The sequence below is a fragment of the Lepus europaeus genome, chromosome 5 (genome assembly GCF_033115175.1).
Source record: "Lepus europaeus isolate LE1 chromosome 5, mLepTim1.pri, whole genome shotgun sequence".
Taxonomy (NCBI): Eukaryota; Metazoa; Chordata; class Mammalia; order Lagomorpha; family Leporidae; genus Lepus; species Lepus europaeus.
In genome coordinates this window covers 85,558,610-85,579,652 of record NC_084831.1, presented here as the reverse complement: position 1 = coordinate 85,579,652, position 21,043 = coordinate 85,558,610, and the positions used below count along the sequence as shown (strand labels likewise).

The following is a 21,043-nucleotide window of genomic DNA, read 5'->3' as shown; positions in this document are numbered from 1 at the left end:
AAAGAGTAACAGAGATAGGGGAGGAGGGACAGAGAGAATCTTTCATCTACTAGTTCACTTCTCAGATGGCTACAATGGCCAGTGCTGGGCCATGCTAAAACCAGAAGCTTCTTTGGGTCTCCCATGTGGCTGGCAGGGCCTGAGACACTTGGGCCATCTCCTGCTGCTTTTCCCAGGCTGTAAGCAGGGAGCTATTGGAAGTGGAGCAACCAGGACACAAACTGATGCACATATGAGATGCAGGCATCACAGGCAGTGGCTTTACCCGCTACGCCACAATGCTGGCCCCCAAAATGTCATCTTCTATTTTTAAAATTTTTATTATGTTTTTTAAAGATTTATTTATTTATTTGGAAGGCAGAGTTACAGAGAGAGAGAGGAAGGGAGAGACAGAGAGGTCTTCTGTCTGCTGGTTCACTCCCCAAATGGCTGCAATGGCCAGAGTTGGGCTGATCCAAAGCCAGGAGCCAGGAACTTCTTCGGGTCCCACACATGGGTGCAGGGGCCCAAGCACCTGCGCCATTTCTGATGCTTTCTCAGGCCATTAGCAGGGATCTGGATCAGAAGTGGAGCGGCTGGTACTCGAACTGGCACCCATACGGGATGTCAGCATCACTGGCCATGGCTTTACCTGCTACGCCACAGCGCTGGCCTCAGAATGTCATCTTTTAAACATAATTGTGAGAAATCAAAATAGTCTGAGTGTAAAGTGGCTTTCCCATTCTCTCCTGTGCCATCTTTTTCTTTTTTTACTTTCTTACAAACCAGTTGTTCCTGCTGGACGAGTCCAGAGGACTGGGAACACTCTGGAATACAGTGGTATCACTTTGCCCTCCAGGAAGAGCCCCAAGGGGAGCTCCTTCTCGCTGTCCAGGCAGCCACACACAGGGCGTGTAGGCCTGGTGGTGATGGTGGCAGAGATGATAGGAACTCCAGCTACTCCGTGTTTCCTCTGTGTGCAGCGCTGTTTGAAGCACCCATACCTAACCCCATGAAGTCCTACGATTATCCTCATCTCAGGGGCAACAAAGCAGGTGTAGAGATAACTCACAGGCCCACGTCCAACACCGTCAGAGGGAGATGATGCCCTGTTTCTTGTGGCTCAAAAATGACCTGGACTGTGGGTGAGTGATCAGCAGGCTTCCTCCCAGGTAGCACAGAGCTGTCCTCCTTCCTGTGTTTACGTTTCTGCGTGTCAGAAGGGTTACCACTCAGGGATTCTTTCCCTGGGGAGAACCATGTGAGTCCTGATCACACAGAAGTGCAGGAAGAGGAATGCAGAATGCCTTACATCTTTGAGCTTTTTTCTAGTTAAGAAAAGTTAGCTTCCAGAACTGCTTGTTGCGTGTGCCAACCACCCTGCCTTGTTGCTGTTGTTGTGGTTGTGGTTGAGCAGGGGGTGGAGGGTAGGAAATGTCCAGGAGGAAAGATTTTCATCTGCTGCAAGTGTGCAGAGTCGTCATATTTCAGACTGATCATCTAACCTTTCCAGCTACGCTGGAAATTATTGTTAATACTCTGGTTGCTTGCCATTGTTGCTGCAATCCATATGTCAGGTCAGTTCTCGTTATCCCAGTGATGCGTCTTTAATTCTTGAGGTATGGGGGAGAGCTTGCGGTGGGAGGGAAAGGAGGAGGGGAGGAAATGCAGCTCCTACGGAGTGTTGCTGACTCCAGCAGTTCCTTCGCAGCAGTAATTACTCATTTTATGTGTGCTCCTCCCTGAGGAGCTGAGGAGGAGAGAAAGCCTAGGCTGTTACAGGAGTAGCCATGGCGTGAAGTTCTGGATGTCAACTTGATGGGCGGTGCTTTTGTTGACACTGAAAATAGACTCAAATAAGACGGCTGAAGCAGAAGACAAATGCCTCAAGGAATGACACCAGAACCCTCCCACCCTGGCACACACTGTGTTAGATCAAGATGGAATTCATTTTAGGACGTGCAATACTGAGGATGTATAAAAATCAGCTGGCGTCATGGGACGCAGAGAGTTCAATGGGAAGAGAAGACAGAGGGCCCGGGGAGGATCGGCTCAAACTCATTAAAAACCAGCACATTCTGCTCCTTCAATATTTGGGAAGTACAGGTATGGTTTTGGGCTAGTGATTTGAAGACATTTCTGAAAATATGCAGCTGTTTCCTTCTTTGGGGACCATCAAGAATTAGATGGTTGTAGTTCCATCCTGTGTGAAAACAAGATGTTGGGATAACTGTCCTTTGGAAGTCTGTTGAATGCTAGAATAATTCTGAGGATATAGCAGACCTCAGAGAGTTCGTGTAGAGGATGACATCAGTACTCCAGAGACAGGACAATGAAAGAATGAAGGAGAGTTTATTTATGGATGATGGCAAGTTGGAAAGAGAGAAGCATTAAATATGACTAACTCTCTTCGTATGTGCAAACTGTTGGGAAGAGTCGTTTGAGCCGTGTAATCTAGCACGTGTGCTCTTGGTTATATAGCAGATGGAAATGAAGATATGTGCCCGTGCAAAATCTTGCCCATGAATATTTATGCCAACATTATTCATAATAGTTAAAAAAGTACAGACAACCCAAATAGCCATCATCTGATGCGTGGATAAGTAAATTATCGTATATGCATGGAAAGGCAATAAAAAGGAATGAAATACAAATATACATGAATGCTACAACATGGATCACCCTTGGAAATGTTATGCTGAGTGAAAGAAGAGGGACACAGTGACCATATGAGGGGACTTTAAAGTTTGTGGAAAAATGGAATTAAAAGATAAGTTTATTTTGGTGCAAAATTTTTGTGAAATCCATGCATAATTTTTCCATGCTATTCATTTTCCAAGAACTCGTTGAATATTTTTCATATTATACAAATATAATTCCATTTATGTGAGATGTTCTGAAATCAGGCATTTATAGAGACTAAACTTAGGGCCAGCGCCGTGGCTCAATAGGCTAATCCTTCGCTTGTGGTGCCGGCACACGAGGTTCTAGTCCCGGTCGGGGCGCCAGATTCTGTCCCGGTTGCCCCTCTTCCAGGCCAGCTCTCTGCTATGGCCCGGGAGTGCAGTGGAGGATGGCCCAAGTGCTTGGGCCCTGCACCTGCCTGGGAGACCAGAAGAAGCACCTAGCTTCTGGCTTTGGATCAGCCAACAGCAAATGAAGACCTTTCTCTCTCTCTCACTGTCTACTCTGCCTGTCAAAAAAAAAAAAAAAAAAAAGAGAGAGACTAAACTTAGGTCTAGAAGGGGGAAGAAGGAAATGGGGTTACTATTAATGGTTACGATATATTTTTGGGCAATTTAAGTTGTGGTGAACGTTCTAACTGTTGACTTGTCATTTAAATATGTGAATTTTATGATATGCGAATTGTATCTCAATAAAGTCATTTTTAGAAAAGATTTGTTTATTTGAAAGGCAGAGTGACAGAGAAAGAGGGAGAGACAGAGAGAGACAAAGAGAAAGAAAGATCTTCTCTCTCCTGGCTCACTCCCCAAATGGCTACAATAGTCCTGGCTGGGCCAAGCAGAAACCAGGAGCCAAGAACTCCATCTAGGTCTCCCACATGAGTGGCAGGGGCCCAAGTACTTGAGCCATCTTATCTTGACTCTCAGTGGAGCAGCTGGAACTTGGATTCAGGCATTCTGATGTGGGATGCTGGCATCATAAGCGTTGGCTTAATCCTCTGCACCACAATGCCCACCCTGCACTAAAGTTATTTTTTAGAAAAGTCATTCAACCTGCTAGCATTCTAATTAACTCAACGTTTACTTTGGCCCAGTTCTCTTAAAAAAAAAAAAAAATGATTGCTTCCTCCTCCAACCTGAACTTACCCAAGTCTTTTTGTTCTCAATGGATACCTTGATCTTTATGGATATACTACTACATAGTGCATGCTAAAAATAACAGCTGCTCTGTACTGGGGGGAGGGAGGATGGTGGGAAGGCCAGAAGCAGCCTTTGTGTGTAAATCTCTAATACGAAAGGCAAAATGAAATGCTAAGTGCCGTCCCTTACAAATTGGCAAAGGAGTGGCCATGCTGGCTGCAGGCGGTAATTGACAGTGACTCTGGTGGTTGCAGTGGATGCCTTTTTTCATACAGACACCCCCACCCCCATGGAGTTATTTACTTGAAAGAGTTACGGGGGTTGGCGGAGGAGAGAGAGAGAGGGAGAGAGATTGATCTTCATCCACTGGTTCACTCCCTAGATGGCTGCAGTGGCTGAGGCTGGGCCAAGCTGAAGCCAGGAGCCCAGAGCTTCAGCCCAGGGGCAGGGGCCCAAGCACTTGGGCCACCTTCTGCTGCTTTTCCAGGGCTATTAGCAGGGAGCTGGATCAGAAGTGGAGCAGCTGGGACTGAACCGGTGCCATATTGGATGCCGGCTTTACCTGCTGTGCCATAGCGCCAGCCCCTGCAGTCAGTGTAATGTGAGGTGACTGCTGAATCAGCCCATTGTTTCTCTGCTTGTTGATGCTGAGGGCTCAGCCTTAGGGTCTTTTCCGCATCCTCCCTCCTCTAACATTTTACAAAATCCCCAGCTCCCAGGTGCTGGGAGAGGGTTGTTTCTACTTTGGAGGTGACAGAGCCTGACCCGGAAGCAGTTACCACAGCAGGCCGACAAGCTGTGTAGCCGCGGTGTCTCAAGGGCCCTCTGGTGCCAGAACACTGCTTCCCCAGGCCTCCCTTCCCGGTTCTCCTCAGGACAGCCGAGCCCTGGAGTTGTAGCTTTCTTCTGAAACCACACCTCTCATTTGTAATCATTGGTTTGGGAAACAACCGCCTGGGAAGTGAGCAGGAAACTGGAGAAAGGCTCCCTGGCGACGGAGGAGGGCAGGAGAGGGTAAGCGGCCCCAAGAGATCAGGTTTGCCTTTCAAAGTAAGCAGGGGCCTGTGTGGTGCTTTCCTTTGCCATCGCTGTAGAAATCCCCTCTCCTCCTGGGGACTCCCGCAGTGGGTGTCCTGGTTCCTGGCACCGGCAGCATCAAGGCTAGGGTGGCAGGTGTGTTTCCCGTTGTCCAGCTTTTACGTGGTGATTGTGCCTTTCCCATGTCCAGGCTGCCTAATCGCGCGCTGCTTATGCAACACCGCCATTCCGTGTGTACCTAGGAGCTAGGGACGTTTGTGTGTATGTTTTTGTCTTGACACTAAAGGAGTGGCTGAGGAGCTTGCCAGCGGCTGGCTGTAGGGTAGACTGAGGATCCAGGGCCCTACCGTCACTGGAAGGGAGCCAGGTTTTATAGCATCACCCGCCCTCCATACTTCTCTGTATTTGTCTCTGTGCCTGTTCCAGGCGAGGCATTGGGGTGGGCTTCCAACAGCAGACCCACCAGCAGTGTGCACAGAGATGCAAAATGAGGACCAGAGAGAGACGGGTGCGGCTCCTTAGCCACATGGGTGAGTGCAGTTGGTGTGATTGAATTTTCAGTTTGGCTCCAGGCTTCTTGGCTGGCCCTGCCAGATGGGCTGTGTGGTTAATTGCATGTGTGGCTTCAAATCGCTTTTGCTTTATATCTTCTTCAAGGACTGTGGCATGAACTTGTCCCTCTCTCGGTGCTTTTCGAGGGCAGGAAAGACCACAGCTGGGAGAAAGAGAAGGAAGTCAACACATCTAAAATGCTAACTGTTCTGCCTGCCGGTGAACGGCTCCCTCAGGCCCCAGATAAGATGACAGCAGCCCTGGTGGTGGAGCTCTGGCGATCCATGTGCCTGCTGTACCGGCCAGGCCCGTGGAGTTAGCCCTGCCTGCCCTCGTCATCCGCCCGAGAGGGAGGTCTGGACACTGCTGTTTTCATGGGAGAGAACTCTGCAAGGCTCTTCAGCCAGATGGTGAGCAGGGGCCAGCTTCTAGCCGGGCCTGTAGGTCCCATGGTGTCAGCTTTTTCCACACTTTGTCTTTTAGCCTCTCTTTTACGTCGTCTTAGCCCACAGAACCCGCTAATCAGGCCCAGTGGGTGGCAAGAGCTGAGCCTGCAGGTCTCCTGTGAGGGTTTGGGTTCTGGGCACAGGCTCGGAAAGCTCCTTCCAGACCTGAGAGCCCTGTTTTATTCCCTTCCTTGCTGTGGGTCTGTGTGTGGCAGCAGCGCGTCCCTCCCCCAGCCCCCGCGCCCTGCCTTAGGATTATCACACCAAACATGAGTAATTATAAACTGCAGGCTGGGCTCCACAGCCCTTGCCTCCATGTGGCTGCTAATCCCCACTATGCATGCCAGCGCCAAGGGGACTTTTGTGCTAACTCCCGACCCACAAGGCTTTCTGCTGCTTTTGCTACAGCGGCTCACCTGTCCTGTGCTGGAACCCAGCTTGCCTGAGCTGTGACAGAGAGAACTGGCTTGTCAGGAGCCTCGTCCTGCTCAGAATGAGATGCGGGAGCTTCAGTATTTGCACTTTTGCACCTGGTTTGGGATCTTTTTGCTGACTGTCAGGAATTTGGCTGGCTGAGGACTGAACATGCTGAAGATCTCTCTCTACCTAGAAATCTATCTTTCCTCCCATTTCTACTTTATTAGTAGATGGGCAACTTTCTCCTTTTCTTCCTCTGTGTTATAAAAATATAGACACAGGGGACTGGCGCTGTGGCATTGCAGGTAAAACTGCTGCCTGCGACGCTAGCATCCCATATAGGCTCTGGTATGTGTCCTGGCTGTTCCACCTCCAATCCAGCTCCCTGTAAATGTACCTGGGAGGGCAGCAGAAGATGGCCCAAGTGCTTGGGCCCCTGCATGCACCTGGGAGACCCGGAAGAAGCCCCTTGGTCCTGGATTCAGTCAGGCCCAGCTCTGGCCATTGAGGCCATTTGGGGAGTGAACCAGTGGATGGAAGACCTCTCTTTCTGTCAATTTTTCTCTCTTTGTAACTCTGTCATTCAAATAAAAAATAAACAAACAACTAAATCTTTTAAAAATATATAGACACAACAGGTTGGGGGGATGATTGTGTTTCTTGCCTTTGTCTATTATCAATAAAAAAAGATTCAAACTTTTTTTTTAAAGTGTACTAAAATTTTGGAGCTTATTTAAGCATTTAGTGATTCATTAATCAGACAATACTGGACCGCAAGAGGTTCACTGTTCCACTAGGGGCACAAATGAAAAGCTTTCATAAGGGGTTTGCCTAAGGGGGACAAAGAAAATATTTGGTTGATTAAAATAGAAAGTCCTTAGTTGGAGATTAGGAAATGGTTTCTGATTGGTAAAGTTTCTCATTAGGGGTAGCTGATGATTTTTTTTTTATTTTTATTTTTGATGCAAAATTTCAAGGCTGACGTTTTGTAAAGCACTTATCAGAGAGTAGAAATATGAAGTGAACACCAGCAAACTGGCTACATTCCTTCTCTCTCTGGGGTGTTTTTTCATCTGGTGTGGTTCATGAATAGCTTCCTACTGTTGGTCCTGTGCATATGCAGAAGGAAACCCCAGGGCTGTTGCTGTTGGAGATGTCTTAGATATCCTGTGTACTGAGCAAGTGTTAGAGTGAACCACACACACACAGTATATTGGCAAAAGTCAGTGTCTAAACAGATAGCTTCCACATATAAGCACTGTCTGTCTAGTGTTTGTTTAAAAGGAGGACATCATAGAATCACTCCAGTGTAACAAGCAAGAATACCTCTGAACTGGCCATCTTGTCATAGACCCTCACCGGATATATTACATTTCTCCAAGGGCATTCCTCCCTCTCTCTCTCTCTCTCTCTCTCTCTCTTTCTCTCTCTCTCTTCCTTCCTTCCTTCCTTCCTTCCTTCCTTCCTTCCTTCCTTCCTTCCTTCCTTCCTTCCTTCCTTCTCTCCTTCCCCTGTTCATTTGAGTGTTGCTGTAGAAATTATTTTATTACCTTCAAAGGCAACTGATCTGACTCTTGGGAGACAGGAGGCCCTAAATGAACAGAGCACTCACATCATTTGAAAAAGAGTTGCCCCCTCACGTGGAGATGCCCAGTGGACTTAAAATGATAGCAGCCTTCTGGGCAGTGCCAAGGTGCCAGTGCAGGCCTGGATAGAGGATCAGGGTCAGGACACCAAGGAGAGGAGGTGGCAGCAGAGGACAATGCAAGCCAGGGCTGGGCCTGGCCACACTAGCTATGGTCAGTTTGCAGCACACTGGGGCAAGAGGGTCAGTGTGAAGCTATGGCTGACTCTCAGCATAGCGCTTGCCAAAAACCCAGCGTTGGGACTTTAGAAAAAATGAATGCAGAAATCAGATCATGGGAGATACCAATCAGGGCATAGGCGAGCCGAAGGAATGCCAGTGTTCCTAGCAAGATGCTGGCTAACCCCCAACTTTGGTTATCGTGGTAGTAACCACACGCTCTGAAACTGCCCCAGCAGGGCATGGCCCCTGCCCTACTGGAGGGACTGAGCCTGGCTGCACGCTGCCATTTTAGCATGAGGTAATGCTGGGTTATGTTCTTTGCTGGCTGCAAGCTGACAGATTGGGGGGTGGGGTTCTCTTAGTATTGCCTCTTCCCCAGGGTGGAGAAGAGACAGCCCTGACCCCTTTAAAAATTTGTCCAGCGGCAGTGTTTTCCAACCAGTGTGCTGTTTCGTCTTTATGAAGGTTAGGGTCACAACCCTGACCCTGACTATGGTTGCCATGGTAACTGCGCTGGACTTTAAAAAAATAAAAATGATTTTGCTTCCTGAAAATGTTGTTAGAAAATGTTTCTGCAAGATCATCCTCCACATTTTGAAATGTGACTTTTTGCTCTTGGAACTTTTGGGAGAGTATTTTTTTTTTTTTAAAGCAATAGAGCAAAATAAGGACCAGGTCTACAAATGTGAGCCCCAGATGTGCCGCTGGGCAAATGCCAGATTGTGTGTGAGGAAGCTATCCAACTTGTGTTTTCTCGTTTCTGTTGCGTATCTGCTATCTTGACAGTTTGTTTGAGAATAAAAGGAAATTTACTGCCGATATCTCTGGTTTAAATATTTAATTCTGCAGTCGCATTTATTGTCTTGCTTTCAATCCAGCCCCTGACTGTTTTTGCTAAATATTTCTGTGAAATTAGACATGTGGTAATTATTTTACTTTTCTTCACCCGGCCCCACTGATGGCCTCTGGACACCACCTTGTTTCTCTCTCCCTTTGCTCTCCCATTTCTTTAGCCAGTGACCACCTGTGTGTCCTCCTTTCCCTTCTTCCTCTTTCTGCCTGGCTTGCTGTCCTGAGCTTGTCTCTGGGCATCACTGATGAGGCTCTTTGGACCCCTTCATGGTGTGCTGGGACGGGACAGGTGCCCTGGAGTCTGTCTGGTCCTAACCACCTTCAGAGAGGACCAGGCCAGGGTGCAGGGGTGGCTTCCTCACTGTCAGTGAGAACTGGGTGTCAATGCTGGTCTGGCGTCTGGGACCCAGACTCCAGTTAAGAGCCCTTCCTACCACTTCCCCCACTCCCCACCTTTGAGGCCCTTTTCTGCTCTCTCTCCCCCGTGACCCGAAGTGCAGGCCTTGGCACTCTCCTTGCCTCTGTCTCCTCTCCCTGAGCTGGCATGTCTGTTCCTCAGACTCTGGTTGTCACGTCCTTGCCAACGGCTCCCAAAACTCTCCCTAGACTTCTCAGGTGGGGCCTCAGTCAGGACCCTATAGCACCGTACTCTCAGCCCCACCCGAGCTCCCAGGGGCCCGAGGTGTACTACAGAGGAGTGTCCACCTGTACGGTTCTCCCTGTTGTCAAATACGGCTGATGTCATTGATCTCAGCTCTGTCACTTCCCAAGGCCATGGCCCTGGGTGAATTTCTTAACTCTTTAAATCCCAATTCTCTCACTTACAAAATGGGGACTTTAAAGGGTCCCTGAGGATTGAGATAGCTCTGCGGCATGAGTGCCTGGTGCACTAAGCGCTAACTAGTGCTTTAGTTTTCTCTAAAATTGAATTTATGTGCCCCCCCCCCCCCCGCCAGCTCTACTCCCTGCAGTGCTGCTTTATTTTTAAACATTTTATTAAAATGCAGTATGCGTAACCTACAAATGCACATGTAAGGGTACAGATCCAAGATTTGTGCAAATAATAAGACAAATATTTTAATAACATGTGGCAGAAATCCCACAAAGGGACTGTTAATACTATATGGAGGTGAGAAGGGGAGTCCAGAAGAAAGAATGTTTGATGGGGGGAGTGGAGGTTGGGCTTATGAGTCCAGCAGGTGGTACTGGGTAGACTGACAGGAGGCCTCAGTATACACAGAGGGAAGAGCAGAAGCTAAGTGCGGATGAAGGTTCTTCCATGTACATGGTGTGGCTGCTACACAGAGCAGGGAGTGGCAAGCTAAGGCCTTCAGACCAAGTCCTGCCTGTTGCCTGGTTTTAAAATGGCTTTGTTGGGATATAATTTACATATCATAAAGTTCACCAATTTAAAGTGTATAAGTCAATGGTATTTAGGATATATATATATATATCCTAATCAAATTTTAAACATTTATTACTTTTTTATTAGTATTTGAGAGGCAAGCAGACAGACAACCAGGAAGATCTCCCATCTACTGGTTCACTCTCCCAAATGCTTACAATGGCCAGGGCTGGAGCCAGCAGCTAAGAACTCAGTGCAGATCTCCCACGCGGGTGGTGGAACCCAACAATTTGAACCACCATGGGCTGTGTCTCAGGGTCTGCTTTGTGTGAAGCTCATTTTGGGAGCCAGAGCCAGAGCCAGGAATCAAATCCAGTCAACTAGACATGGAATACAGGCATCTTAGCTGGTGTCTTAATTGCTAGGCCAAATGCTACCCTGGTAATTTGGTTTTAGAACATTTTCCTCACCTCAGAAAGAAACCTTACAACTGTTGACAGTCACCCCTCGTTCACTGTGTGCCCTTGCCTGGTCCACAGCAACCACTAATCTGCTTTCCAGATTTGTCTGTGCTAGACACTAACATCCAGGGAGTGATACACTTTGTGTTCCTTGGTGCCTGGCTTCTTAGAAGAACGCATTTGAGTGTCATCTGTGTTGATGCATATGTCTGCTATTTCATTCCTTTTTGTTCCTGATTGGTATCCCTTGGTTTGATTCTACCCCACTTTATTTTTATCCATCAGTCTGATGCCTGTTTTCATAAACAAAGTTGTATTGGGACAGAGCCATGCCCATTTGTTTATAGATTGTGGCTGCTTTCTCACTACAGTGGCAGAGTTGAGAGTGTGACAGCGACCTGTGTGGCCCACAAAGCCTTAAATATTTACTCCTTGACTCTTTGCAGACAGAACTTGCAAACCCTGGAAAAGAGGATGAGGACAATGGTGGGGTGGGCTGGGGCCCAGAAGTGGAAGAGGAGGCTGGAGAGGCTACCCACGTGGGGCTTTGGACGTCGTCCCTGGAATAGTATTTCTCAAGGTGTGTGCAGAGTGTGAGGCCCTGCATCTGACCACATGGGATCTGCCAGAGTGCAGATTGCTGAAACTGCCTCCGACTCACCATTTGAACTCACTGCCCCAACCCAACTACTTTTCCACTCTGCATCGTTGCATTGTTAGGAGCCCAGGCTTAAGTCTTAACTTTCTGATTCCTTTACCCTCTCCCATCTCCTTCTTTACTAAAAGCTGCTCCGAATCCTCTTATCCACCACCATCACAGTCTGTGCCTCCCCGGAGTATGGAATTCCACGTTTTCTTAGATATTTGCTACTGAATCTGGACTTCTGTAAAAAATTTATTTGAGAGGCAGAGAAAAACAGAGAGATCTTCCATCCTTTGGTTCACTCCCCCAAATTCCTGCAACAGCTTGGGCTGGGACTGGGCCAGGGCCAGGTTTGGGTGTCCCTTGTGTGTGGCAGAGTCCCAAGTACTGGAGCCATCACCCGGTGCCTCCCAGGGTGCACGTTAGCAGGCATTCGGATCAGAAGTGGAGCTGGAACTTGAACTGAGGCACCACATATGGGATGTGGATATTTCAACTGCTGTACCAAAATGCCCAGCCCATATGACTGGACTTCTTGAGGTCAGGAATCAGGTCTTAGGCCTTTTATGCTTGCTTCCTCCTCTTCTTCTTCCTTTTCTCCCCGCCCCCCTTCAAGATTTATTTATTTATTTGAGAGGCAGAGTTACAGACGGAGAGAGGGAGAGATCTAGAGATCTTCCATCCTCTGGTTCACTCACGAAATGGCCACAATGGCTGGAGCTGGGCCTATCCGAAGCCAGGGACCAAGAGCTTCTTCCAGGTCTCCCACGTGGGTGCAGAGCCCAAGCACTTGGACCATCTTCTGCTGCTTTCCCAGGCCATCAGCAGGGAGCTGGATTGGAAGTGGAGCAGCCAGGACTCGAACTGGTGCCCATATGGGATGTCAGCACTGCAGGAGGAGGCTTCACCTACGGGGCCACAGCACCGCCCCCCCCGCCCCCCCCCCCCCCAAGGCCCCTTCTGCATTATGCACCTTGCCTTTTTGCATGATGCCCGGGATGTTAAAGTCAAACTGTGAGTTTCTTAAACTGCTTTCCATTTTCACAGCACCTTTTTATTTGATTCGCATTATATCTATAGACTTGTTGTTTTGTCCACAAGCCCCTGCTCTGTGTATTTCTACTCTGAGTTTCTTTTTTCCTAATCACATCTGCTTTAATTAATCTTGCAATTTACTCCAAACTCTGTAGATCTCTGTTTCAGTCTTTGCACCAGCCTTCTTCTGAATCTGTGTTACATTCCTTTTCACTCTTAAGGATTTTAGTCATCTGCTAGTAAACTAGTTAGTCCTTTCCCTTGGCTGGGTAGAATGCTATAAATGGTTTTCAGCTCTGTGCTGCTCCCTTGGGTAGCTCATTTGATCTGAGTCGGGTTTGAAGTTGGGCCATTGAGAATAATCTGTCCTCCTGCTGCAGGGAGTGACTCCCAGGCACTTCTGAATGTAGCTGGAATTAATTAACGTCGATTCCTCCAATTGAAAGAGGGCATTTTACTCTACCGTGTCCTATTAAATACCTAAAAACTTGATTTTTTAAAATTTTGTTTTCTCGCTCAGTGAGTACTTAAAATATCTCTGCCTATATAGTAATTTGTTCCCTGTTTAATGTGGCTCTTTCCTTTGTTTACTCTGGACTCAAGTCTTTGTAGCTTGTTTTCTAAGTCAGCTCAGAAGTTGCTGGTCATTGGATTTGGCAGCCTCCTCAAGCTTTACCCACCAGAACCCTACAGGAAGTTGTGTGTCGGCCAGAAGAGTCTGTTTATTTAGAGCATGGTGTCCGGCAGAAGCAAGCCATTTATGAGGGTCTGGTCTTAAAGACACAGGCAGCGGAATCTGTGTTAGGAAGACCTGCTGCTGCGGCTCATGCCGCACTTGTGGGCTCTGTGCTTTTCTTCCAGCCCACCGGGCCACGTTAGCTCAACTGCAGGCAGATTGAAATAGTCTTTTTCGAACCAAGCTCCTTAGCCTTGTGTCCAAGGCTCAGACAGTTGATAGCCCTTTTCAACGTAAGAGAATGGAATTATTTATTTTTTTTTCAGTAATAAATTGTCTTTTATATGTTGATCATCAGCACTTTGTAGGAATCTGGTAGGAATTTGCTGTTGGTGCCCTCCTGAGTTTGAATGCAAAAGCTGTGTTGAAATGGCGTGCTTTCAATTCCTGGAAGTCCACAATCATCGCGTACTATCTTGGTTCTAGTCCAAGGCATGCCACAATAGCGCTTTATGTGTATGCCATTTTTTTTTAACCTGAACCACAGAGTCCTTCAGCTGAATCTAGAATTTTTGTATCTCTTGGAGGAGGAGTGGCAAATGGTAGATGTCAGTGGGTCTAGCTGTGGGCCAGAGCCAAAGGCAACTTTAGGATCCAGGATCCCTGCTAGAGCCTCACTCTTGCCTGGCGCCCAAACATCCCATTATGCCCGTTAGCACTGAGTTTCTATTCATTGATACACATGCCCATGCACCTGCCGCTTTCTGAATTTGCTACAGCAAGTTGGTGATGTGTCTCTTTAAGCTCTGTGTGCTTAACACGGGACTTGCCGTGGGGTGGGTACCCAATACTTGTGCAAGGATGGGAATGAAAGCTGTACAGGTGTATTCTTAAGAGGTGAGCCCACCCCGCTCCGTTAGTGTGGCCTCACTTTCAGTGCTCTGAGTGCGTCCCCAGGTGTCCTGCAGGAGAGGAGCAAACGGATGAATGCACTGCCCAGAGGGTAGATGTCACACTCCTCAGCTCCCATATGACCCTGGGGTCTTCACATACCTGCAGTTGGATTTTTTGCAAAGTGGAAATAATATTAAGATTTCTGCCTCAGAACAGCTCTTAAAAAGCATTAACTTGGTGCTGGCACTATGGTGTAGTAGGCTAAGCCTCCGCCTGCAGTGCTGGCATCCCATATAAGTGCCGGTTCAAGTCCTGGCTGCTCCACTTCCCATCCAGGTCCCTGCTAATGCATCTGGGAAAGCAGCAGAAGATGGCCCAAGTGCTTGGGTCTCTGTACCCAGATTGGAGACCCAGATGAAGCTCCCTGGCTTCAGCATGGCCCAGCCCTAGCCATTTGAGTAGTAAACCAATGGATAGAAGCATTTTCTCTCTCTATCTCCCTCCCTCCCGCCCTCCCTTCCTCCCTCTCTCTCTCTCTTTCTCTCTGTACCTCTGCCTTTCAGATAAAGAAATCTTTTTTTTTTTTTTTTTTAAGCATTAACTTTCTTGGAGTTTTGGGTAAATGTAGCACTTGGTGAGTTTGAAAACAATACTCATTCCTCTCCTGCTCCTCTCAACCTCAGGAGATAGATGTGCAGCCAAGGCTAAGGTGGAGGAGATGGCTGAAGCCCAGAGGAGCTGCAGGCCCCTTGGGATACGCATGCCTCCTTCAGCGTGAGACGTGGGCACGCAGCGTGTCTCTTTCACTGGTCCTGCTGAGTCTCAAACTTGGGAGTCTGCCCAAAGCAAAGACAGTGATGATGAGCTGTGCTCCAGCTCGCCAGCCTCAGGGGACTTTGAGGGGCCCAGGGCCTTCCCTGACGTCCTGAGCACGCCCCGGCTTCTCATCTGTGCAGCTGACTAGGGGGCTCTGCCTGTTCCCTGCCCAGACACCCCCGAGCCAGAGTTGGCCCTTTCTGCCTCCCTGTGTGGTGTTGGTGCACGTGTAGCTGTTTGTTTTTGCTGCCTGATTTCCTCCGGTTTGAGGCTTCCACGCTGTCACCACTGGTTGGTAAGATAGCAAGAATCTAGATGACACAGTAATGTTACCATTGTGAACAAGTATTTTTCTGAAAGAATCTTTCTTGTTCATTTTTAATGCTGTTAAAATCTAATTCCCAGTGTTTTAGTTGGAAGCTGTTCAAATTTCCCAAATCGTAAAACCTTACACAGCCTACTCCAAGTTAGTTTTTCTTGATTCAGTGCATTAAAAAAAAAAAAAAAAAAAAACAAAACCCAAATAGGGAAATGACCCATGTTAATTACAAACCAGAGTTGTGGATCTTTAATTTGCTGTGAGTTTTTTTTTTTTTTTATGTGTTTTGGAGCAACACACATAGCAGCGTAATTTTCAGTTGTATTTTGCCGTGTGTTCTTGCATATATTTCCTACACACTTCCCCTGACTTGATACTATCACTGTGTATATGTCCTCCATGTGTTTCCTATTTTTTATGACTCATACTTACGGTACTCATAAAGCTTTATCCTTTATCTTGGCGCTGAGTAATGAGCCCACTTGCACATTTCCAGCAGGGATGTGGGTTGGGGATTTTGCACGTAATCCTACAGGAGAGGCCTCCGAGAGGCACGGTGCAGGCAGCGTGACGTACGCATCTGTGGCAATGACTCACGTCTCCTCCCCAAGCGATCAGTCAACTCAAGTTTTGTGAACTTAACTGAGTTTTAGTTTCGAGGTTTTCTTTCCCTTTGCCCCCTGTAGCCATGTTGCTGCGTGTGACGGAGACCACCAGAGGGTGAACAGATGGTACATATGCTGTGCTTCTTTTCCTGGCCGCTGCCCGTTGTGGGGAAGGGTTGTGGTAGAGGAAGACCTGGAAGTAGTTAACTGAAAGGATATTTGTAATTCATGTGGCAACAAATACATGCAGGGGGGTCTTCTTGGATTCAAATAAGCGTTCAGGCCCAAGAAACACAGGATACAGGCTAGGGACCACCACCTGCAGCAAGGCAGCCTGGGAGTCCCCTTTTCTGGATGCCTGTGGCCATCTGCACATCAGTTTGGATCACTGATGAGGGCTGTGCAGGTGTAGGCGATGGCTCAGGTATCAGTAAAGGAGTTCTGCAGTGTGTGAGTGCATGTGTGTGCGTGTTTTTATGTGTGCGTGTTTTTATGTGTGCATGTGTGTGTGGTGTGTGGTATGTGCTTTGCTCTAGTGTAGAGGCTTCATACTGTCCCAGGAGCTAACAGGCAACTTTGCGAAGTTGGAAGTTTCCATGTTGCTCACTCCTGTAAGCATGCCCAGCTTACAAGAGTCACTGCTCTCCGGGAACCCCCCAGATACCTCTTCCTATCAGATGTTTAACATTTTTTCAGTTCCAATAAGTAAATTGGCATGTGGTGTGGTTGGCCTATTGTTCTATCAGATTACTAAGATTACAGAATTAATAGAGTTAAAAGAAGATCAAATTCCCATGTAAAAGAGCAAAAAGTTTTGTCAACTCTTTATCCACACCTGGGATTTTGTTATTCTCTTTTCCGATAGGCTAACTGATGGCCTGCAAAGATATATACCTACATCCTAACCCCTAAAACCTTATGTGGGGGAGTGGGGGTAAGGAGAAGTCTTTGTAGTTGGGATGAAACTAGTTTTTTTTTTTTTCATATGAGAGGATTATGCTGGGTTATCTGGGTGGCTCCTAAATGCCATCACATGTACCCTTTTAAAAGGCGGATTTCACAAAGTGGGCAGAGAGGGCTGTGTGACTCTGGAGGCAGGCATTGGGGGGCTGAGGTCACGAGCCAAGGATTTCCAAGCAGCTTCGAGCAGCTGGAAGAGGCGAGGGGCACAGCGACACAAGGGACATTCAGAAAGTTCATGGAAAATGCACATCATGAAAATACCATGCCTGCATTTCAGATTTGCTTTGCACCAAAATAAATTTATTTTTTAATTTTAATTTCCCACAAACTTTGTAAAGTTCCTTCCTACTGATGATTTTGGACTTGGCTGTGGGAGAATATGTTTCTGTTGTTTGAAGCCACTGAATTTTTGGTAATTTGTTAGAGCCGCCACAGGGAATGAATGCATACATTCGTTTGGGAGATTATATTTTTAAAGTTTTTTTTAAAATTTATTTGAAAGGCAGAGTTACAGAGAAACAGAAAGAGGGAGAGGTGTTCCATCCACTGGTTCACTCCCCAAATGGCTGCATCAGCCGGGACTGGGCCAAGCCAGGAGCCAGGAGCTTCTTTTGGGTCTCCCACATGGGTGGCAGGGTCCCAAGGACCTGGGTCATATTCTGCTTCTTTCCCAGGTGTATTAACAGGGAGCTGGATCGGAAGTGGAACAGCTGGGACTCGAACTGGCGCCCATATGGGATGCCGGCACAGGCAGCGGCAGCTTAACCTTCTGTGCCACAGCACCGGCCCTGGGGAGAGTATCTTGAGTTCCATGTAATTCCCCTGTTCCCAGTTTATTCTCTCCTTGTGTTCCTCATCTCTGTAATGGACTCTGCCACCCTCTTGCTGAGGTCCAAACCATTGGCATTATCCACTACTTCGTGTTCTCAGATGTTGTGCAGCTTCGCTTGTTCTTCCATAAGAATAGGTTCTGAATCTTCCCACCACTGTCATTACATCTTCACTTGTGGTGCAGTGGCCCCCAGCCTGTCCCTTGGAAGACTGCCGGGTCTGGGGTGAGTGCTTGCATTGGAAGCACTCCACTGTCTCTGAGCTGTGTGACTTTGGGCACATTAACTTATCTATGCCTTCGTGTCCTCTTGGGGAGACAATAATAGCTTCTACTTCATGGGATTGCTGTGCCAGATAAATCGTGAAAATGTGACAGGTGCTTAGAACAGTGCATGGAATATGATCAGCACTCAATAAATGTCAGCCACTGTCATTATGAGCCAATAAGATCTATTCTCTGCGTAGGAGCCAGCACCATCCCTTAAAAACTTGAGTCCAGTCATGAACTTCACCAGCTCAGCTTCCTGCAGTGGTTTCTCATTACGTTTGGAATAAACCCCCCAATCCCTTCCAAAACCTTAAATGATCTTTCAGCCCCTCTCCCTCCACTGTCAGCATTACTCCCCGTACACAGTGGTTGGCTCTGATGTCCTTTTCCCTGGGGTACTTTGTCCAGGTCCTCACAGGCTTCCCTCCCCTCCCCCAGTCCCTGCTGCACCCTTGCCTCTGCTGATGGGTCTCATTGGCCACCCAGTATAACATAGCTATGGCTTCAACATGAGACCATGTTTACTCAAAGCCAAACCCGGATATTACCACCTGGTGTCATTGATGTTAAGCATGCTTATTATCTGTCCCACTAGCATATCTGTGAGAAGAGATATTTTGCTTGCTGATATTTCCACAATTAGAGTGCCCAGCACATAGTAAACACTCAAGCATTTGTGAAATGAATTTTGTTGTACTAGTTAGGTTTAGCAAATATGTCCAGTCTAGAAATGTTGTATTTGGAAATCTCTCATTATAATTATATTTTGTGAAAAGTCTGGTTATTGATATTGGCACATATGGTTCAGGCATAAATGTTTCTTCTTTTTTTAAAAGATATATTTATTTATTTGAAAGGTGGAATTACACACACACACACACACACAGAATCTTCCATCTGCTGCTTCATTCCCTAAATGGCTGCAACAGCTGGAGCTGGGCCAGGCTGAAGCCAGGAGTTTCTTCTGGGTCTCCCATGTGGGTGGCAAGGGCCTAAGTACCTGGGCCATCTTCTGCTGCTTTCCCAGGCACATCAACAGGAAGTGAAGCAGCCGGGACTCAAACCAGGATCCATATGGGATGCTGAAGTTGCAGGCAGCAGCTTTACCCACTGTGTCACAACACTGGCCCCAGTAAATGTTTCTTGAGTCAAGGTTTCAAGGTGTAGGAGACAACCCAAGTTCTGGATCTTAAGCCACGTGGACTTGATCCTACATCTAGCATACTCTTTTTTGTTTAGATTTGAGCAAGTATGTAGGTACATGGGAGTCTCAGTTTCTTTTTTGTCAATATAAAGAAGTTGGGAAGATTGAACTGTAATATTTCTTTCAGTTTGAGGTTTTTGTTGTTGTTGTTGTTTGTTTGTTTCTTGAGCCTACATTGGGTATTAAGGGTCTATTTTTTATGCAGTTAGTCCAGGCCTTCAGTATGAACAACAGCTTAATTTGCATTTAGTAAAAAATATCAATTGAAGCTTTGCATCAAAGTGTTTCTGGATTTGTTTAAACTAGAGATTACCCTTAAAGAAACCCTCAGCATACAGTGGGTAAGCTGAAATATAAATTAAGAGTGTCTGATGCATTATTAAAAAAAAATCTGGATTAAGTCGGATTTACAGATCTGAGGGCAAATCTGACCTGTAAATACTTGGTGGAAAATGCTTCTGAATTTCATTGCTTAAATGTGACTGCCTTGAATGGTAAAAGTTTCACGATTTTCCAGAGAGCTCTGCCATTCCATCGGGACAGAATACACACAAGAATTTTTCTCCCTGTCTCTTTATTTATTGAAATACGGAAGATTAGAGGAACTAATCGTTTCAGTTTGCTGGGCAAAGGCCCCGCCCTACGTAAATTAGAACCAGGAGTTGAACAGGCAGCAGTGCAGCCCTTGGGGACTGTGCGCCAGGGCAGAGCATTGTGGGAATGATGAAGGCAGCAGCCCTCGGAGCTCAAGATCTGCGGGATGGTCCAGGGACAAAGAGCAACACCTGTAAACAGAAAGGACAGAGACCTAGAAACGTATCGTTGCCTTAAACACACATGCTGGAAACCGAACCAAACAGACTTAATCAACTGCAGCTGGGCTGAGATAAACACGTGCTAAGTAATCAGGCATGTGGGAAGGAGCTGGGGGCCCGGCCAGGGCCGGGCAGGGGGTGCTGCTTGCCGGAGTAATTGAAGCCAGGTGTGCTAACCTGGCACTGTTTTCTGGAGGTGAGAATTTGGAGGGGTTTGAAATGGGGATGTGGTTTGGCTGAGGGCTGGAGGGAGAATTTTCCAAGACTGGTAAATAAACTGGAGCCAAGTTGAGGACAGCAAGTTCCTTGGCAGCTGTGAACGCTTGTGTCTGTGGCCTTGACTGCCGGTGTTTACGCTGGGAGAATATGGGTGTTCAGCCGCACTTTTGCAGGTCTTCAAAGCCAGATGAATTGTTTCATTGTTGACACTGGAGTGGCAATTTAGGTAGGCCTCCAAAGATAAATGTTTGTCCCCAAACTTCCTAGCTACAGTTTGGGAGAAACTTCTAGTTTTACCTTACAACCCAGCGATTTCACTTGCCTTGGAAGCAGTTCATTGCTTTAGTACTCCCTATATTCCTGTTTCTCTGGAAGGCATACTTCAGGGTGGAAAGGCAGAGAGCTTAGGTGACCAAGTTTCTGTTCTAGAAATGTGGGTCCCGGGGCTGGAGCTGTGGCATAGTAGGCTAAGCTTCCACCTGCAGCGCTGGCGTCCCATGTGGGCGCCAGTTTGTGTCCCAGCTGCTCCTCTTCTGATCCAGCTCTCTGCTATGGCCTGGGAAAGCAGTGGGATATGGCCCAAGTCCTTGGGCTCCTGTACCCGTGTGGGAGACCCAGAAGAAGCTCCTGGCTCCTGGCTTTGGATTGGCTCAGCTTCAGCCATTGCAGCCATTTGGGGAGTGAACCAGTGAATGGAAGACCTTTCTCTCTCGCTGTCTCTGCCTTTCTCTTTCTGTAACTCTACCTCTTAAGTAAATAAATAAAATTATTTATTTATTTATTTATTTTATTTATTTATTTTTTGACAGGCAGAGTAGACAGTGAGAGAGAGAGAGAGAAAGGTCTTCCTTTTTGCCGTTGGTTCACCCTCCAATGGTCGCCGCAGTAGGCACGCTGCGGCTGGCGCACCGTGCTGATCCGATGGCAGGAGCCAGGTGCTTCTCCTGGTCTCCCATGGGGTGCAGGGCCCAAGCACTTGGGCCATCCTCCGCTGCCTTCCCGGGCCATAGCAGAGAGCTGGCCTGGAAGAGGGG

General features: G+C 47.4%; 1 protein-coding gene across 1 annotated transcript in view; it reads left to right on the top strand.

Annotated features, from left to right (window-relative positions):
- The window catches only part of TGFBR3 (transforming growth factor beta receptor 3), a 213,319-nt gene that overhangs the window by 91,562 nt on the left and 100,714 nt on the right, over positions 1-21,043 (top strand). The window lies entirely within an intron of this gene.